This window comes from Vipera berus (genome assembly GCF_964194415.1).
Source record: "Vipera berus genome assembly, chromosome: Z".
Lineage (NCBI taxonomy): Eukaryota > Metazoa > Chordata > Lepidosauria > Squamata > Viperidae > Vipera > Vipera berus.
In genome coordinates, this window is record NC_138205.1 from 121,265,176 (window position 1) to 121,284,829 (window position 19,654).

At 40.7% G+C, this 19,654-nt stretch overlaps 1 protein-coding gene across 1 annotated transcript in view; it reads left to right on the forward strand.

The window, feature by feature from the left end:
* Window positions 1–2,996: 2,996 nt before the first annotated feature.
* LOC308679045 (receptor-type tyrosine-protein phosphatase N2-like) overlaps window positions 2,997–19,654 on the forward strand; it is a gene marked incomplete at its 3' end in the record, with an annotated part of 84,115 nt that continues 67,457 nt past the window's right edge. The window contains exon 1 of the mRNA XM_081346280.1: window positions 2,997–3,480. The remainder of the gene's footprint in view (window positions 3,481–19,654) is intronic.

Sequence of the window (19,654 nt, forward strand, 5' to 3'; positions counted from 1 at the left end):
GATTAAAAAAAACCACTTTTTAAGTCTAACTCTGGCTTTCTTTTTGTGCCAAGCAGGCTTCCATACCAGTGCCTTTAAATCCTCAAGTGGATCTCCCTTCATTCCTACACATGTTATTTGAGTCAAGGGAGACCAATTCTGGATGTCTTCTTAATACCACCATGTATACTTGCAGATAAGTCCATCTGCAGATTAGCCAACTTCATATTATTAATATCATTAAAATTTAATTTAATTTAATTTATTGAATTTATATACCGCCCTTTCCCGAAGGACTCAGGGCGGTTTACAGGGTATAATTTAAAACATTAATACAAAAATTAAGACCAATTTAAAAAAGATTAAACTAAGTCCCTGCAACATGTAAAACCCCAGTTAAAACCCAATTAAAACTCAGCCTGAGCCGGAAAGCTCGAAGAGCCAGGTCTTCAGGTCTCGGCGGAATGATCGAAGGTCGGGGGCAGTCCTAAGCTCCACAGGCATCTGGTTCCAGAGGGCAGGCACCCCCACAGAGAAGGCCCTCCCCCTGGGTGTCATCCGCCGGCATTCTATGAATTGTGCCATTCATAGAAAAGCATGTTTGGTTTTTTTTGTGAATTGATACAGACCAGCATCACAATGGCCTGTTTTTATCTACCGTTTTCCTGCAGAAGGCTTTTATTATATAAAATTTAACAAACTGACTTAACATCTACCTTAATAAAGGTAAAAAAGGTAAAGGTTCCCCTGCACATGCGTGCTAGTCATTTCCAACTCTAGGGGCCAGTGCTCATCTCCGTTTCAAAGCCGAAGAGCCAGTGCTTGTCCGAGGATGTCTCCGTGGTCATGTAGCCGGCATGACTAGACGCCAAAGGCGCACGGAACGCTGTTACCTTCCCACCGTAGTGGTCCCTATTTTTCTACTTGCATTTTTACGTGCTTTCGAACTGCTAGGTTGGCAGAAGCTGGGATGAGTAACAGACGCTCACTCTGCTACGCGGCACTCGGGATTCAACCCGCCAAACTTCTGATCGACAAGCTCAGCATCCTAACCCACTGAGCCACCGCATCCCTTCTACATTAATACTTATTCCTAAGTCTACGTGGTATTAGCCTATATATTTACCAATAGTTATGTGTATATCTGTGTATATTTTACTCTTAAACAGTCTTTGCTACTTCCGTGAACATCAGTTTTTTATCCATCATTTAGCGACCTTCAGATTGGCTTTTTTTGTTGCCAGCTACTGTTGAATCATTAATTTTACAGTTTCACAGGAAAGGAAAGGTACTTTATCAGCTTTTGGGTTGCTGTTCTAGTGGAGTGGTGAGATGGGGCCTGGCTTATTTCAGCTTTTCTATTGATGCTTTTGTGAAGGCCAAGCCTGCTCTTGCATTACCATCAATTGCTTATTGAGGTAACAGCTGTTCAGCTGCAAAAATTTCCTTTCTGCTCTCCTACACAACACAACCCCCCCCCCCCAACAGACCTGCCCACCTCCACTGAGGGCTCTCAGCATTTTTCCTTTTATAATTGGAATCCGGGTGTGGTGCAGTGCTCTTCAGATTGCCTTAAACTCCCAAGGGAGGAAACACAGGGAAAGAAGAGCACAGGCTGCTGTAAGGCTCTCCTTCCATAACACCATCCTTTGATATTTTGGTATGTTTAAATTTGCACAATTGGTTTACCTAAAGGTGGCACATTTTTCCCCCTGAATGTTGGTTATACGTTCTAAGGCTGGTTTACCTATGGTTGGATTTATTTATTTATTTATTTAGAGCCTTGGTGGAGCAGTGGGCTAATGCCTCCTTAAGTAACACCAGCTGCCTGCAATTATTGCAGGTTCGCATCCCACCAGGCTCAAGGTTGACTCAGCCTTCCATCCTTCCGAGGTAGGTAAAATGAGGACCCAGATTGTTGGGGGCAATTAAGCTGACTTTGTAATAATGCCGCTTGGGGGGTGTATGAAAGCCCTATGTTGTGATTCAGGGTCAGCCTGTGGGTTCGGCAGTTGAGTCGGATGACTCGGATGACTCAGATGAGGGGGAGGAGGGGGGTGTTGAAGAAGAACTTGCTGATGATGGCTTGGAGGCTCCGCAGAGCCCCCAGCCAGGCCCCTCTTACTTGGTGGAGACACAGCTGCGTGAGCTCGACAGTGTGGACGAAGATGACCCACAGCTGGCCCTGTTCAAGGACGCCCGACGCAGGAGGCAGTCAAGTAGGAGCAAGCAGAGAAAGGCTGTGGGACTTCTCGGAAGGAGGCAAAGAGAGGCCACGCCCTGAACTCTAATAAAGGGAGTGTTTGGGGGAGGGCTGGTTTGCTGAAAGCAACCGCTCCGATAGAGGATCAAAGCTCCGGTATCTTGTTTCATGTTTTGTTTGTTTGTTTAATAAATTTGGCAGTCGTTTTCCAGCCTCTGCCGTTTGTACAGGGGTTGCCTTTCTGCAAGGCCGGTAGCAGGCTGGTACAGAACACCCTAATAAGCAGGCATATACATAGAATGAAGGCTACTGCTAAGCTTGTAAGCCGCCCTGAGTCTTCGGAGAAGGGCGGGATATAAATGGAATTAAAATAAAAATAAATAAAAATAAGTATTTCTGGGTACTTTAAAAATATTACTGTATATCCTTGCAGATGAGCCAGTCTCTGGGGAAGTAGAACCCAATTTGGGAATGTATTTTTGAATCTAACATTCTTGGCTTATTCATGAATGTCTATAATCTTTCTCTCTCTCTCTCAAGTATCATCATAAAGAGTGTGTATACACACACACACACACAGAGAGAGAGAGAGAGAGAGAGAGAGAGAGAGAGAGAGAGAGAGAGAGAGAGAGAGAGAGAGATGTTCACAGCCCCTTTCTTTTTAGACATTCCTAGAAAGTATCATCACGATACTTAAGAACTTCCTAACAAGAAGGGAATATTTAACTTTTTTTTTTAAAAAAATGCAGTTCAGTGTCATAACAGCCCTAAAAATGGGGCTTAAATACATTTATTCACAACATGGATTGAAACTCTGCTAAAATGCTTTACAGTTGGTAGGTGTTCCTTCAAATTATTTTGTCATTTTTTTAAAATTTATAAAATAGTTTCTTCCTTTGAGCCTAAAGACTTATTCTAATTATTTTTAAATATGCTTATTAAATTGATTTAATGTTAATATCATTATTTTTTTCCATGACATTTTTCTCCTTTTTAATGCTGCCACTATTCTTTTTTCTTCCATGGAAATGTAAATCATGTATAACATATATATTTCAAATGTTTTAGGTTATTTTTTTAATTATTTTTTTTATTTTTAAAAAATCTATTGCATGTAGATAATATTGTTTACCTTGATTGTGTCACATAGGATTTCAAAACAGGCACCTGACAGGAATTTGGAAAAAGAAGTGAAGTTTGCCAATTCCCCTCAACAATACCTCGCTTACCTGGATATTCTTTCTCAGTCTAGAGCTCCAAATTTATATTCAACAATAAATGCCAAGTCCCCTTTTAAGGTAAAAGAGTTTAATTCATTTTGCTATTACAATCTGTTTGTATAAAAGTGACACAGTAAATCTTGTTATATTGGGAGTATACTTAGAATTTTGAATCCATGTATTAGGAGCGCTCACAAAATGGCTGATACAGAAATTCATAAAATACCATTTATCAAAAGGTGTGAATCAGCCCACATGATGCTCATCAACATCCCAGTGGGACCTTTATTTGCTGCATATGATGCTTGAAGTTGATGCTTTGCTTTTCATGGTGCCAAATTCCCATTTCATTTGTTTAGATTAAAAATAATTAAAAAGAATCAGTGATCAGCATTTGAAGTTTCTGATAGTCCTCATTCTTCATGTGAAACTATAGTATACACACACACAGACACACACACCCATACAGACATACTATAGGATAGATACACACACACACAAACATATATTGAGGATTGAACCAGGACTAGTTTGGATATGAGCCTAAGGATTTGGTTTGCAGAAACAACTATATCAAAATGTTAATAAGCAGGTATCTTGTGATGAAATAGCTGAATTTTGAACTTACAGGAAGATTTTAGGTTACCTTCCTTATCCTCCAAATCCAATTTGTAATACTTCTGTTTCAGTATCCTAGCCCCTTTATTATTTGGGTGAGGGCATAGCCTCCACTTCTCATAATATTGGCTTAGTGACCTCAGATTCTTAGTAAGAATGTATTCCGCTTCCTCAAAAGAATGTATTCCACTTCCTGGATAGCTATTGCCACATTATCGACATAGTAAAAATTTTCAGAGTTGGTTTCTGGTAAATCACTAGTATATAGATTAAATAGAAGTGGGGCTAGAACTGATTCCTGTAGCAAGCCATTCTTAATGGGAAAGGATTTATTAGTGGTGCCTCCTATAGTACCTTGAAGTATCAGCTTTTTAACATATAATAACAACAACATCATCATCAACAACAACAATAATAATAAAGTTGGAAGGGACCTTGGAGGTCATCTAGTCCAACCCCCTGCTCATGCAGGAAACCCTATACCATTTCAGACAAATGGCTGTCCAGTCTCTTTTTAAAAACTTCCAGTGTTGGAGCATTCACCGCTTCTGGAGGCAGGTTGTTCCACTGGTTAAATGTTCTCCAGAAGGCCTGTTACTTTAAGACAGAATAGTTTTCTTCAGCTTGAGTATCAAACCATTAAGCCACACCATGTCAGAAGCTGCAATCAAATTAATAAAAATTATGGAAGTTTGGAAACCAACTTTGATAAATGAAGCAAGAACCAGAATTTGCTTACAGCAGCTTCCCTTTGTGTGTAACCCAACCTGGAAAGAAGGGACAACCACCTTCCATCTAAGCCAGTGTTTTTCAACCACTGTTCCGCGGCACACTAGTGTGCCGCGAGATGTTGCCTGGTGTGCCGTGGGAAAGATTTTTTTAAAAAAATGTCAAAAGCTCCTCCCCGCTTCCCCCTCCCCCCCGAGTTGTGGCCGAGCGAGGGAAGGGGCAGAGGAGACGTCAGCAAAGCGAACCGCGGCGGGAGACGGCGGAGGCCCCTTTGGAGCTGGCCGCTCGGTTTGCCTCCTCGTTAGGTAAGGCACCCTCAGGCCCCTTTAGAAACGGCTGGCGCCGTAGTTGCCTGGATCCAACTGCCTCCATTCCCGTTCCGGCGGGCCCGGGGTCCACTTTCTCCACGCCTGATGCCCACGAGGGGCTTCCCGGCCATCATTCAAGGACACATCTCGGAAGAAGCAGCCTCGGAGACCTGCTTTCCCTCCCTCACCCGGTCTATTTGGGAGAATGGCCGTCCGATTTTTCCGATATCTAAGATGCTGGAGGGGGAAATGATGAGCTTAAGGAGCAAGACCCTCTCTGCTCCAGGGTGGGGAAATTTGGGGTGGGGATTCCTTGCCTCGTCTATCATTAAGAGTTAGGGATTTGATTTTTTTCTCCATATTCGAAGATCGTGGAAGGGGAGATAGTGGAAAAGAAAGGAAGGAAAATAATGTTCCGACTATGTAAAATCGAGATCGGGTTTGGAGTTTCTGCTTCTTGAAAGAGACCTCCTCTCTGGATGAGAGATGAAGGTCCTCCATGTTTAGATTTTGGTTTAAGATGCTGGCTGCATTTGCTCTCACAGTTGAAAAAGGCGGCTGTTTTTTAAAAAAAACAAACCCAAACCCAAAAGGGGTCTTCTCTAACATTTTTCATGCAGAAGGAAGTGCAGAATTGGGGATCCTGCTCTTGCTTGCAAGATTTGGAAGTATCATTTGATATTGGGAAATACTGATCTGAGGGATCTGGGACTGGGCTTTGGAATAACAATTCATTTCATTCATAATTAAGGTTTTCTCAAATCTTTGAATCAAAATTTAGTAGAGCAGACTGTTATCTGCTCCACTGCAATAATTACAAAACATACCATTTACCTCATGCAGGGTTGGAATCCCAGTCAAAGGAATTTGTAAAATCTAACAAAATGATCAGCTAGCTATATTTCAAGGGCTGCTGTCTGTGATTTTTAAACTTACTGTATTATTATTTTTCTGTGTCTGTGTTTCCAGAATGTGGAAGAAACTGGTGCATCTTTGTACCTTAGGCCTATAGTCAATATAGGCACAGAGTTAATTTTTTTAACATTTTCTAATGGTGGAGTGCCTCGTGATTTTTTTCATGAAACAAGTGTGCCTTTGCCCAAAAAAGGTTGAAAAACACTGATCTAAGCAATTGTATAGCAAAGAAAGAGCTAAACACAGGGCTTTTTTTCTCATAGAACGCTCAGAACGGCGTTCCTGCACCTTTTTTTTTGCAAAAAAAGAAGCTCCCTTATTGGCTTTCCTAAGCCTATTGCAGAGCTAGCAATCTTGGCTCTTTTTTATGACTCATGGACTTCAACTCCCAGAAATCCTGAGCCAGCCATGCTGAGGGAAAAGGGAGAGGTTTCCAAGCTGAGCCATGCTGGCTCAGGAATTCTGGGAGTTGAAGTCCTTGGGTCATAAAAGAGCCTGCACTAGAGGAGGACATTACAATTATTTACAGGATTACTTCTTTAGAAACTAAACTTTTAGAATCTAAAACAGCTAATTCAAAAAAGCCAACAGGAAAGAACCTCACATTTTTCATCTGCTTCTGTCTTTTGGAAGGTAAAATTAGATAACAAAATAATCTATTTCTTATGTTAACATCTCTGCAATGAAATCAAAGGTAACAGGAAACAAATGAGAAACATTTTTCTCAATGTAATATGTTTAATTTAGCTGATTCTAGGAAAAAAACCAGTATCTTTTGTACACTCTTGAAAACTATTTTGAATCTAAAAAAGTCTTAAGAATGAAATATTCTTAATTTTACTGTTTGGACTGTTGTGCATTTTGAAAAATAGATTATTTAGAATCTAGTTAAGTTGCACTTCAGTCTTTAAATAATTAACCTAGTATATACATAACAATATATGATGTTTTCCCTGGTGAGCTAAACATCAATAACAACATTTATTAAAAAGGCTAAAATAATTTATGGTGATATTATCTGTATATTAAAATTTTGGACAAGCAGTGATCATGTATCCTAGCAAAAGATGTTACATATGTGCATAAGTGTAGTCAGTAGCATATGCCTTTTTAAAAATATCAAACATGCAAAGAAACAAAAATAAGTCCAAAATATCTGTATTACATCCAGAAATGCCAACTTTGCAACCAATATTTCTCATCCATAACTATGGCACCCTAAGGATACCTGCATACATTCAAATGCTTCTCTGGGATCAGTAACGCAGCAGGGATTGCTTTTTCCTTCCAGTAACATATACCTAAAACCAGTTTATCGCATTTGGCAATTGTACTAAAAAAATCTCATTGTCAACCAATATAATTCATTTAATTTGAAATCAAGTGAAAAATTGATTTAAATTATTTTATTAAAACAAATTAATGGCAATTCTTTTATAAGAAGTTGCCTCAAACAAAATGAGTTTGACATGCCTGCTCTTGATAGTTGAATGCTCCAAAATAAATTCTAGACCAGGCCTGTACATGCAGCCTACCAAGCACCTTTGGACAGAGCACAGACTTTAAAAAAAAGTAATAAAATCACCACCATTGCCCTGAAAGTCATGTTGCCTAGTGCCTCCATGCTTACCATGACCACAAGTTCCAACACTGTAGATGCTCCTCTAGTCACCAAATCATTGATTTTCCCACCAGCATTCCTTTGCAGACCACAAAGATTTTTAATTTATCAGCGTGGGCCTTTCCCTTCTACAAGTTGCACAGATCTCTTCTAGATTTTCCTCTTGCCTTTCCGAGTTAACTCCTTGGTCTGTCATTGACCAAGAATTGACTTTGTAGGGAAGCATATTATCATTTGATGTATATTTAACAAATGTTCTACCTTTATTTACCAATTATATAATATTTGTATGCAATCCACATGGCGAGGTTTAATAATAATAAGTTGGAAGGGACCTTGGAGGTCATCTAGTCCAACCCCCTGCTCAGGCAGGAAACCCTATACCATTTCAGACAAATGGCTGGCCAGTCTCTTCTTAAAAACTTCCACTTCTGGAGGCAGGTTGTTCCACTGGTTAATTGTTCTAACTGTCAGGAAGTTTCTCCTTAGTTCTAGGTTGCTTCTCTCCTTGACTAGTTTCCATCCATTGCTTCTTGTCCTGCTTTCAGGTGCTTTGGAGAATAGCTTGACTCCCTCTTCTTTGTGGCAGCTCCTGAGATATTGGAACACTGCTATCATGTCACCCCTCACTCTTCTGTTTGTTAAACTACACATACCCAATTCCAGCAACCGTTCCCTATATGTTTTAGCCTCCAGTCCCCCAATCATCTTTGTTGCTCTTTGTACTCTTTCTTTTTTACATCGTGGTGGCCAAAACTGGATGCAGTATTCCAGGTGTGGCCTTACCAAGGCATTGTAAAGTGGTATTAGTACTTCACGTGATCTTGATTCTATCCCTCTGTCAATGCAGCCTAGCACTGTGTTGGCTTTTTTGGCAGCTGCAGCACACTGCTGGCTCATATTTAAGTGATTGTCCACTAGGACTCTGAGATCTCTCTCAGAGTTACTACTATTGAGCAAGGTACCACCTATACTATAGCTGTGTATTTGATTTTTCCTGCCTAAATGTAGAACCTTACTTTTTTCACAACTGAATTTCATTTTGTTAGATAGCGCCCAGTGTTCAAGTCTGTCCAGATCCTCCTGTATCTTAAGCCTATCTTCTGGAGTATTGGCTATTCCTGCCAGCTTGGTGTTGTCTGCAAATTTGATGAGTTCTCCATCTATCCCCTCATCCAAATCGTTGATGAAGATGTTGAAGAGCACTGGGTCCACAACAGAGCCCTGGGGCACCCCAGTACACACTTCCTTCCATGTAGATGCAGTTCCATTGAGGACCACACGCTGAGTACGGCCTGTCAGCCAGCTACGAATCCATCTGGTGGTGATGCTATCTAACCCACATTTTTCTATCTTATCAAGTAGTAGGTTGTTATCTACTTTATCAAATGCCTTACTGAAGTCCAAGTAAATTATATCTACAGCATTCCTCTGGTCCATTAGTTTTGTCACTTGGTCAAAGAATGCAATAAGATTTGTCTGGCATGATCTGTTTTTGACAAACCCATGTTGGCTTTTAGTGATAACTTTGTTTGCATCAAGGTGTTTGCTGATTTGTTGTTTGATTATCTTTTCCCGAATCTTCCTAGGTATTGAGGTCAGGCTGATAGGTCTGTAGTTTCCTGGATCTATTTTTTCCCTTTTTTGAATATGGGAACTACATATTGGGGCAATTTACAATAGAAAAAAATATATATTTAAAATCATAAGATTAAAACATAAAAGCAGGGCTTTTTTTCTCATAGAACGCTCAGAATGGCATTGCGGCACCTTTTTTTGCACACACAAAAAAAGCTTTTGCACAAGCTATGATACTCCCTCTGTTGGCTTTCAAAAGCCTGTTGGCTGAGTGCACCAAAAGACCTGGCTAGCAAACATTGCTCCAGCTAGTTGTCTGCAGTGAAAGCAAGTAGGCAGGAACTTTGCATCCCTCCCTGCTGCCCAACTACACCATCTCAACTAGGTAAGTAAGAGAGGACAAGGAGTGGGAGGTGGGTTCTGAGGAGTCCATGTGCACTCCATCCTTGTGCTCACCCATGTCAGCCAGTCTGGTTGCCTACCTGGTGCTGGACCTGCACCACCGTTGCCTCGCCATGTGTGCATAAGTGGCCGCCCTGCATCACCTGGCCCGCACCGCCTCCACTGCCCGTCCCACACAGCCTTGCCATATAGAGCAGGCCCTGCTGCTCCCACAGCACCAGCCGTGCCAGCTCCGGCCCCAGGGGGAGCCTGCCGCCAACACCCCTCGCACCTGTGACCGCAGCAGCACTGGCCCACCCCACTCACCCCCGCCTCCTGCGCCTGCCAAGATGAGAGTTCCAGCACCTTTTTTTTTTTTTTAGAAAAAAAGCACTGGCTAAACATATCTTTTTGTGGAAAGAGGATAAAACACAACTACCATCTGTACCATCTCAGAATATTCTTTGACCGATCCCTTACATTTTGAAAACATTTTGAAGTAATTGGACAAAAATTGAAAACCAGGAATAACTTGATTAAGAAAATCGTGGAAACAAGCTGCAGAGCACAAGAAAAAGCACTGTGTATAGTGGCACAATCATTAATATACTCTGTTGCCCTATATTACATACATGTGTGGGGAAGAAGTTATTATACCAATAAGACTGATGTTCATCTTAATGACACAATGAGAATAATATCTGGAACCATTAAAACCACACCATTCTCATGGCTCCATATTCTTTCTAACATTGCCCCTCCTGATTTCAGGCAACAACAACAGATAGTCCGAGAATGGAATAAGATAAACATGTCATTGACTCTTAGAGATCTTACACTACATAAAATATTAGATTCTCTACCTCTCACTAGGCTTAAGTCTAGAAAACCAATTTGGGATAACATATCACAGTCTTACAATCTAGATCAAGAATGGCATTTAAGGTGGGCAACTTTTAATAACCACAATCAAACAGATCACGCAGAGTTGCCCCACAAAATATAGAGCCAGCTGAATAGAATCAATACAGGCCATGACAGAACTAAGGCAAAACTCTTTAAGTGATGAAGATTGAGAGCCTGCAATGTGATTGCAGTGATCTGGAACAAACTATAACACATATTACTGAAGAATGTCTCTTCAGGAAATTTCAAGGCACCTGGGTTGATTTTATCATAGACACACCAGAAGCAGTTAGATGGTTAGCTTCCTTAGATATCAAAGTATATCATCTATCCTTGATTCCATATTATGGTGATTTTATTAAAGGTAAAGGTTCCCCAGCACATGCGTGCTAGTCGTTTCCAACTCTTCAAAGCCGAAGAGCCATTCATAGAAAAGCATGTTTTTTTTTGTGTGTGAATTGATACAGACCAGCATCACAATGGCCAGTTTTTATCTACCGTTTTCCTGCAGAAGGCTTTTATTATATAAAATTTAACAAACTGACTTAACTTCTACCTTAATAAAGGTAAAAAAGGTAAAGGTTCCCCCACACATGCGTGCTAGTCATTTCCAACTCTAGGGGCCGGTGCTCATCTCCGTTTCAAAGCTGAAGAACCAGCGCTTGTCCGAGGACATCTCTGTGGTCATGTGGCCAGCATGACTAGACGCCAAAGGCACACGGAACGCTGTTACCTTCCCACTGTAGTGGTCCCTATTTTTCTACTTGCATTTTTACGTGCTTTCGAACTGCTAGGTTGGCAGAAGCTGGGACGAGTAACAGGCACTCAACTCTCTTACACGGCAGTCGGGATTCGACCCGCCAAACTGCCGATCTTCTGATCGACAAGCTCAGCGTCCTAACCCACTGAGCCACCGTGTCCCTTGTGGTGATTTTATTATGTCTATGGAAATTCTTAGTCATCCAGTTCATGGTTGTCCCAAAGGTGCTTTTTCAAGAAGTAACTGAAAGTCCAGTTGCCTCTTGAAAAAACAACTTTGGGACATGATTATATTATGGTTTTGCTTTAATTTAATATTTTATCTCTTGTATTGTCCACATATCTCCTTCCCTTCAGCTGTTCAGTCCTATGGCAACTGATAGCTAAAACTGAATGTTCTAATGGCAGAGAAGGGCAAAACAACTCACTGTATCTGTTTGTTTTCTGGCTGATGGGTTAAACCAGAACAGTCTTCCATTTCGATACAGGAGATAAGAGAGGCAACCTTCCAATTGCATTTTGTTCTCTGTAAATGGTTCAGGCTGGAATACATTTCCTCTTAGTTCTGCTATTTTTCACAACTGTTGCAAGTGTTACTCAGATAAAATACAGACTGTATTTATAGAGCACACTCTCATTCTTGGGTTTGCTAATATGCATGTGTACTGTACATCTTTGTCCTATACTGTGACATAGCATTAGCCAGAATTTGAAAATAGCAAAACAACTTGCTATTTGATCTTATGTGTGAAAACATCCTATCAAGTTCCAGAATAGATAAATAAATTGAAATGACAAGGGTTGTTGTGGTAATGAAGTGATGGAATCTGACAACATATTGATCACATAAAAACAGAAGAGAATTGAAATCAGTTAAAGAATGGGAGGCATATTCACATACAATGTGGAAAACAGATAGTGAAATATTTCATCAAATGTCAGGTGTGAGAAACTAGGAACTAGAGTAGAGTTCAAAGCACTAAAAGTTTATTTCATGCTACCTATACACAAGAATCTGATCTACTAATACACAAGCCAAATTGGTGCTAGATAAGGATCAATAGAATTCATGGGGGGCGGGCTGGACTTGGATGTATTGTGGTAATGTAACAACTTCAAACTGATGCCATGTTTGACCCCGCCCTCGGGTTCCACCTGATCATCTCCTACATCAGGTATACACAAAAGGGTTGCAGACTTTTTGGGGGGATTAATATTCTAAAATAAAGCGCATAAAGTAAAGGATTTTTTCCTGATGAATATGGAAAATATGTTAGTTTGCATAAAATCAACAATTCAGAATAAGATAATAGATGTGCCAGCCATAATGAAAGAAGGCAGCAAAAATGTGTCAGAGTAGTTTAGGAATTAATTAATGGTTTCATTTGCCTCTGGTGCTTTTGGCTTAGCTCGTTTTTGTAACTCCAGTGAAGTGAGGATTTTCTTTGAAGCTGTTGAAAAGTGAAAATGCAAGAGGTGTTTTGGTGAAGCTGTGGATGTCATATGAATCCATAAATCATTCTCTATGCTGGAGCTCTTTAGTAAGGAAGTGTATTATGATGGCACCATTCACTATTATTATTCTGTGTTGCCTTGGAGACAGATACCCAGAGGTGTTGGGTCTGCAGAATAAAAGGTAGTCCTGAAATACACATTTTTAAAAGCACAGTGCAATACTGTCTGCTAAGGGACATACCTAGAAACTGAGATGTACATTTCTAGTTTTCTTTGCTCTTTCTCCTTTCTTAAAACACTACAGTTGATTCTGCCCTCAGTGGGTTACTAGCCAAATTGATTAAGGCAAATTTAAATAATTCAGCCTTGGCAAGGAATGGGGCACTTGGGGAGGAAATAAGTACTGCATTAAAGGTAACATTGTGTGATCAGCCTCTGCATCTGCAAGGGGAAGAATCTGAGTGAGTGAGTGTCGCCTTACTCCTGCTCTACGTTGCTTAGAAACGCTGCTCTGACCCATTATTCCACTGTCTCCTCCAGCCTAAGCCAATAGCACTAGAGTCATGATTAGGGCTTGCTCGTTTTGTAACAACTATCTAAAGATACCAATCCATTACCAGTAATATTTGACTTATGGCTGTTTATTCAGCAACTATTGAAGGTTATAATGGTGCTGAATGAATAGTGATGATTATGACTGGTCCTTGGACTTCTAGCTATCACAGCACCCCCCTGGTCATGTGATTGTGACTTGGGAATGAAGAAGTCCTTTTATACCATATTGCTGGGCCAGGTTTGGGCATGGGCTTCCTGGCATGATACAGAACAAACAGCCTCTGATCAGTGGCATGCTAGGAAACCCGGCCCCAACTTGGCTCAGCAGCATAGTGCAAAGCAGCTTCTTGATGCAAAGGGCTAGAGCAGGCATATCTCATCAGCAGCAGGAGCAAGAAGACCACAAAGATTACTTGGGATGGCAGTGTAGGGCAGCAGGGTGACAAAAGGGCATAGATTGGGAAGAGATAGGTAGCTGGGGGGTTGGAAGCAAACCTTTACTTCAGTTGGCTCTCTACCATTTAAGTAGAACTCAGGCAGTCAACAGGAGGCAGGAGGCAAACATATTAAATCTTCAGGAGGCAAACATATTAAATACTTGTGTAATTGTTATTTTAGATTCCAGGCAGAAGTGGAACTTTCTGCTCTTGTAGACTAAGGGGCAATTGCTCATTTCATCTAGAAACAGTACCAAAACTAGGGTTGCCTACTCAAACTTTAGAAATGGTAGCTGAGGCAATTGAAGAACAACCATTAAAAGCAGGGCCATTTTTAGAGAATGGCTCCTTTGCAGTTGACAGTCAAAGATCAAACTGTTCATAAAGCTCTTTGTAAGTGCCTCCTTCCAAAGGCCCATCATTTGGGAACATAATGACTTCCGATGCACTATCCAGAAGTGAGTTTAGTACAAGGGATATTCTCATTCCCTTCCCCTAAATGCCAGCAGCATCACGTACAAGCAGTGCAAGTTTACTCCCCGATTCCAAGAACAAAGGAGGATTGGCACTACCAGAAAAATATGCAGATTTGCAAATATGTTTGGAGAGAAAAAGGCAGCCATAGTACACCCACTTCCCCATTGATCATGTAATTTCAACATCAGTTGGAAGCCAGAAAACCAAATCCTAGCAAACAGTCGCGTTCTGGGAGATGGGTGCCTATGTAAATTTGATTAATGTACAAAGACATTAGACATTCTGAAGTAATTTCGGGATGCCAGCATAAAAAAAAATAGTCTACCCTTCAGACTCAGCAGAAACTGCACAAACACTTTTTGTGCCCTTAAATCAGGGAGAACAGCAGTCATTCTGAAAGGAAAGGAGGGAACCCCCCCCATGTGTACCATTCATGACTACTCAATAGATAATCCTTAATGGAACTGCTTCTACCTAGAGGGAAATATGCAGCGGAGTATCCCAAGGCTCTGTCTTAGGCCCAGTACTCTTCAATAGTTTCATAAATGACTTAGATAAGGGGAGAGGAGGGGAACTTGGAGGAATAGCCAACACTCCAGAAGATACGCTTAAGAGCCAGAAGGATCTCAATAGATGTGAATATTCAGCTCTATCGAACAAAATGAAATTCAATGGTGAAAAAAGTAAGGTTCTACATGTAGGCAAGAAAAACCAGATGTATAGATGGTACTTGGCTCAATAAGATCCCAAAGATGCTTTTTCACAAGGCAATTAGATGTTCATGTTTTTCTTTGAAGATGTTTCGCTTCTCATCCAAGAAGCTTGTTCATGTCTAATTAGATGGTGGGGGGTATTGTGTAGTGGGTTTTTTTGAGGCATTAACCTCAATAATACAACACAATTTATTGCAGAATAAACAGGACTGACTGCAACCGACAGAATGACACCTATTTATACTTGCTGCCTCTAGGCGGTGACCAATCAAATCAAAAGCTGGTTTCCCACTCAGATCCAAACTTCAGCTTCCCTCCAAAACAGTTGGAGACACATTTAAATCAAACACATTAAGCCTTAATAACAATACATAACAGGGGAAATGGAAGGATTTATACTCCTTGAAAACAGCTGGTCATTTGCATTCTTTTAGAAAGTCATTGATGCCACCTGGAGGTTTATTTGTGTCGGCAGGGTCACCTGAGTAGTACAAATGGGTGTGGAGCCTTTTTGGAACTGTTGAAAGGACTGTGTTGAAGACTGGAGACAGATAATATTGTATCCCTTCCCTTCTGTTCAGAGAGGGCTGTTCAGATTTGACAAAAATGACCTCTTTGACCCCTCTTTCAAACCAGTGGTCCTCTGTCCAAAATGTGGATTTTGCTATCTTCAAAAGAATGGCTGAGTCTTGTGCTGATGGGTTTGTTCTCCTATTTCGTGCAATGCATTTATGAAGTGATTATTTTGTTTCTCCAAAGTACAGATCTGCACATGGCTCACTCCATGGTACTGCATATACCACATTGCTCAATAATAGCAATTGCTAGAGGACCTTGGAGTACTAGTAGACAATTGCTTAAATATGAGCCAGCAGTGTGCTGCAGCTGCCAAAAAAGCCAACACAGTCCTAGGCTGCATTAACAGAGGGATAGAATCAAAATCACGTGAAGTATTAGTACCACCTTATAATGCCTTGGTAAGACCACACTTGGAATATTGCATACAGGTTTGGTTTCTATTATATAAAAAAGATGTTGAGACTCTAGAAGGAATGCAAAGAGCAACAAAAATGATTAGGGGACTAGAGGCTAAAATGTAAGAAGAACAGTTGTAGGAACTGGGCTCTAGTCTAATGAAGTCTAATGATGGAAACTAATCGAGGAGAGAACCAACCTAGAACTGAAAAATATTCTGATAATTAGAACAATTAATTAGTGGAGTAACTTGCCTCTAGAAATTGTTGGTGCTCCAACACTGAAGACTTTTAAGAAGAGATTGGACAACCATTTGTCTGAAATGGTATAGGGTTTTTTGCTTGAGCAGGTGGTTGGACTAGAAGACTTGCAAGGTCGCTTCTAACTCTGTCATTCTGTCATCTGTGTTTCAGTCAAATATATTGCAAAAAATATGGGAGAAATACTTCTTTTCCAAGCTAGAAAAATGTGCATTTGACCTGCCTCAATTTGGGTTACAGAATCACCACAGAAGGCATACAGATGAATCCAGCAAAGAGTTAGTCTATTCTGTTATGGTATCCTCCTCTTCAACCACCCCATAATGTGAAAGATGTGAATAGTTTCCTGGATTTTGCTAACTTCTACAGGAAACTCATCCCCAGTTTTGCTCACCATTTATAACTGTTCCAGCTCCAAAGAAAAGTTTGGTGATTCTCCTGATAGATCCAAGAGCAAGCAGCAAATGAATTGAAAGAACTCTATTTCTCAACCTTTCCTCTACCACCCTCATACCTCCCACCCCTTTGTGGTGCAGACAGGCACTTCAGATGTAGTGTTAGGAACAGTCCTGCTCCAGGTGGAGAAGGAAAAGGAGAGAGAGATTTACTACCATGTGCCTTTAATTCCTGAGTGCTCCTCCAAGCAGAAATGAACTATATTTTCAAAAAGGAATCACTGGCGGTAAAAATGTCTTTCAACAATGGAGACATCTGTTGAACAGAGGGAGGGGTAGGAGGTTAGGAAAAAAATCCTTCCTAGTTTCCTGCATTGCAAAGGAGATGGGGGAGGAATGTTTTTTCAGTCTTTCAAGATTATGTCAATGTAGTTTTACAATAAAGTATAATTAGTTCAACTAGTTTTGTTACCTTCCTATTTTGCCACTGGATGCTGGTGATAATATAATGGTGCATTTGATATTATCTAATATTTATGTAAGCAATATAATTCTTAGCATTTATATTATGGAAACAGGGCAATACTTTATTGTAGTCCACAGGAGATTTATAACGTGTTTTAAAGGCAAAGTGATATGAAACACTAAGTATGATAACTGTTAAGCATTAGCTTAGGATATTGATTAAAAGTGCTACCTAATTAATATGCAGTGATTCCCCAGATAATATGCAGCTGTAAAGCCTTCTTTAAAATGTTTTTATTCCACCTGGCTAAATTAGGAGTAAGATCTTGAAAGGTGATAATGATAGAAATTTGCATTTTCTTTCCTTTCCCAGCTAAAAAACAACCCCTAAGCTTAACCAATCTCTGACATAGGTTATTATCACCTGCTCAGCATGAAGGTTCAAATAAATAACTCTTCACTTTCAGTTTAAATAAATGTTTATGGCCAAGTGGTACTATTTATCATAAATTTCAGAAAAGCATAAACATCTGGTGGTGTCCCAAAGGTGCTTTAGAATAGAATAGAGCTGGCAGGGACCTTGGAGGTCTTCTAGTCCAGCCCCCTACTCAAGCAGGAGAACCTATACTGTCTCAGACAGGTGAATATCTAGTCCACAGGTCTGCAACCCGCGGCTCTGGAGCCGCATGCGGCTCTTTCAGCCGTCTCCTGCGGCTCCCAGTCCTCTGCCATGTGCAGTTCAAAAAAAAAAGTGGGACTAAAAAAGTTCAACCAATCAATTCAAATATGCAGGGTAAGTGCATATCTCGCCTTGGCTCCACTCTTCAGTCAAACCCTGTTCTGCGCATGCGCGCATGTACGCGCATGCGCACACATTTTTTTTGCGGCTCCCAGTTTTTCCTTTTGTGAGGGAACCAGTTCCGAGTGGCTCTTTCACTGTTTCAGGTTGCTGACCCCTGATCTAGTCTCTTCTTAAAAATCTCCAGTGATGGAGCACCCATGATTTCTGGGGGCAAGCTGTTCCACTGGTTAATTGTCCTCACTGTCAGGAAGTTTCTCCTTAGTTCTAGGTTGTTTCTCTCTTTGGTCAGTTTCCATCCATTGTTTCTCGTCCTGCCCTCTTAACTTTGAAGAATAGTTTGACACCTTCTTCTTTGTGGCAGTCTCTCTGTTTCTTCTTTTCTTTAGATTAGCTTTAGATTGCTTTCCCAAAAAGCAACTGGATTTTCTTGATTTTTTTTCTTGAATACATTTTGCTTCTCATCCAAAAAGCTTCTTCTATTCTCTTGGATGAGAAACAAAATGTTTTCAAGGAAAACATCAAGAAAGACCAGTTACCTTTTGAAAAAGCACCTTTGGGGCAACCATGACCTGGATGATTGAGAATCTTTATAAATACCTGCTGGTGCATGAAATTGGTCTAGTGCAGGGGTAGGCAACCTTGGCTCTTTTATGACTCATGGACTTCAACTCCCAGAATTCCTGCTGACTCAGGAATTCTGGGAGTTGAAGTCCATGAGTCATAAAACAGCCGAGGTTGCCTACCCCTGGTCTAGTGACCGTTAAGGCATGAGGCCAGAAAGGAGGAGACTGTGAGTTCAAGTCCCACCTTATAGATGAAGCCCCTTGGGTGACCTTGGGCCAGTCACTCTCTCTCAGCCCAGCCCACTCCCAGGATTGTTGTTGTGGGCAACATAGGAGGAGGGAGGTGTGTTGCATATGTTTTCTACATTGAGTTATTAGTAAAAATAAGAGTCAGGATATAAATAAAATAAAATCTATAGGATTTAATTTCTTGTGATTTATATACACACATATAGTTCAGTGTTTAATATAAGGGACGTGGTGGCTCAGTGGGTTAGGACGCTGAGCTTGCCGATCAGAAGGTCGGCAGTTTGGCGGGTCGAATCCCAAGTGCCGCGTAACAGAGTGAGCGTCTGTTACTCATCCCAGCTTCTGCCAACCTAGCAGTTCGAAAGCACGTAAAAATGCAAGTAGAAAAATAGGAACCACTACGGTGGGAAGGTAACAGCGTTCTGTGTGCCTTTGGCATCTACTCATGCTGGCCACATGACCACGGAGACGTTCTTGGACAAGCGCTGGCTCTTCGGCTTTGAAACGGAGATGAGCACCGGCCCCTAGAGTTGGAAATGACTAGCGCGCATGTGCGGGGGAACCTTTACTTTACCTATGATATAAGCAGACAAATGTGAATTTACCAAAAGATGGACTATTTATTTAAAAGGCAATCTATGTGATAAAACAAATGATCGGTAGATGCCTTCTACTTTAACTGCATTTACAGCAAAACAGATAGTTCCTCATTTGGTAATCAGCCTGTAATCTATCCCATTATGTAGCAATTGTACAATCAGGCTTCAAAGGTAAAATCATTACAAGGTTTCATCAAAAAAAGTCTTGGATCCTTCCCCCACCCCCTTCTTTTGGTTTATCATCTGTATTCTGTATGATGCCTTTAACTAGAAGGTGTTAATTAGCAGCCTTCATTATGCAGTTCCTCTGAAGTAGCTTTTAGAATTATTTCAAAGCTTCAGTGTATATTAAAAAAGGTTATGTAAGAGTCTTAGCATGATGAACTATCTTCTCTTGTAAATCATTGGTGGTTTCATTATATATTAACAGCAATTACTCTTAGGGCTGTTGGTTGCTTAATGTTACCCTTGCTTCTGAAGCTGGCAAGAGAT